Source organism: Bombus bifarius, unplaced genomic scaffold, assembly GCF_011952205.1.
Source record: "Bombus bifarius isolate JDL3187 unplaced genomic scaffold, Bbif_JDL3187 scf7180000008454, whole genome shotgun sequence".
NCBI lineage: Eukaryota > Metazoa > Arthropoda > Insecta > Hymenoptera > Apidae > Bombus > Bombus bifarius.
The window spans coordinates 1,873-3,967 of record NW_022884665.1 but is presented as its reverse complement, the minus strand read 5'-3'; the positions used below and the strand labels follow the sequence as shown (position 1 = coordinate 3,967).

Here is a 2,095-nt window from a genome sequence, read left to right as displayed (position 1 = left end):
TTATATCCGTTGTTTTCTATGATATCCGTTGCGTTATCATAGAAAGAGACTGGATTTGATTAGGAAAAGAAAACCAAGCTGTTTATGTTTCTTCCATCCAAAATCTTTTACAACGACCAGAACGTACAGCAATTAGTATGGTTTCACCTTCTTTGTCTTTTTAACGTGAAAGTAAATATTCACTTAAACCACGAATGACATAATGGATTAGACGTATGTAATGAATATTCGGTATCGAGTTTGCTATATGTTAACAAATTTATTACATCGTCATCCGTGGAATAAAAATTGGAATAAATATAAATAGCCGTTTTGTGCAAACGGCGGCCATAGAGTGTGGAAAGTAAAAACTACTGCAGGAATCAGTGTAATAGATGCATAGATAATTGGTGCGTTAAATCTATTGTGCAGTTCATGAATTATAGCGCACAGTACTAGTGTATAATGTACATGAAATTACACTTACGTGCTAGACAACAATTTATAAGTAGTACGTGATTCAGCAATAGTCTATTGACTTTCAAACAAGCGTACTTGAATGTATAACGAATAACCACGACATTGACATACGCTGTAATACTAAAAGTATATTTTTAACACGATGTACATGACCATAAATTATTAAGAAAAGTAGGAAGAATTGGAAAAAATTAAAAAAAGCCAACACCACACGGAGTTCCCAAGCGGTCACCCATCTAAGTACTATCCGTGCCCTACGTTGCTTAACTTTCGTGATCGGACGAGAACGAGTGCACTCAACGTGGTATGAGAGTTGGCTGAAGTGAGTAATTTTGTTACTTGCTCTTAATATTCAGGAAAAAAGAAGTGGTCAGTTGACTGTAGACCTCCGAGCAGGACGGACCTCTCAGTACGCGCGTCAAAGTAGACAAACATTCATTAAAGTAGAAGGAATAAGTGACAAAAAGTGAAAAATATTGCATTGACATCATCTCTATAAATACAAATAAGAATAAAAATAAAATAAAATAAAATAAGACAAAATAAAATTGTATAAAAAGATAGAAGTTACCGATAATGAAGCCAAAAGCAACGAAACGGAACCCACCGTGGACCCGATAAAAAAAGCCATCAAGAGAAAAATAATCACACAAAAAACAGCCAAAAAAATCAAGAATAGTTTAAGACTTTCCGCTCAAAAGACGCGGAAACTCAACCCACAACCAAACCTGGTTGCCAGGACGAAAAGACTAGTAAACATCCTAGGAAACACAGTTGTAGATTATCACTCCAGCCAAGAAGAAAAGGCTAAAGAAATGAAAAACATGAAGCCCGTAAGAGCAACCTCGCCTCCAGCAATCATAACAAAAAACAGATTCAGTATACTACAATCTGAACCAGAGCCTCATCCACAACCGGGACCATCAAACTACTCTACTTCGAGCTCAACGCTAGAACAAATAAAAAAGAAAAACGAAACATTACGAGGCAAAATAGGAAAACACAGTCCCACCATACCACCAAAACAATCAACACTGCAGGGGCGACAGACCCCATCGTACAACCCAGGAGGCCCAGCGCCACCAGCATCGCCAAGGGGGGACCGAGCACCGGACGGACGCCCCACCAGATACACCGCAGAGGGGCGTACGAACGCCCCATCCACTACAAGGGATAACAAACCGCCGCCTATCAACATAACGCTACAAGACCCAAAGGACACGGTAACGCTCATAGAGAAAGTAGCGGGCATCAATCAGTTCCATATTAAAAGAATACACTCAGGTAAACATGCACTCTACCTCCGAAACCTACCCGATTTCCACAAAGCAAAACAAATACTCCTCTCAGCTAACACAACCTTTTACACGTACACACCCAAAACAGAGAAACACCATACATACTTGTTAAAAGGTTTAGACAATAGTTACACCGAAACAGAAATACTCACAGACCTACAAGCCTTGCAAATAGACGACGTAAAATTCACAAAAGTCACACGATTCACGACAAAAAGATCAAGGGAGAACAATATATTGCTCCCAATTTACATAATACAAGTATCCCCCGACAGTGGTATAAGTAACTTGTTAAAAGTTAACCATTTTAACTACTTCAGAATAAAATGGGAAAATAT

At 38.7% G+C, this 2,095-nt stretch overlaps 1 non-coding gene across 1 annotated transcript; it reads right to left on the bottom strand.

Annotated features, from left to right (window-relative positions):
• Positions 1–658: 658 nt before the first annotated feature.
• Positions 659–777, bottom strand: LOC117213010. Its single transcript, XR_004488574.1, has one exon. It is a non-coding gene; the product is annotated as a 5S ribosomal RNA (ribosomal RNA).
• Positions 778–2,095: the final 1,318 nt, after the last annotated feature.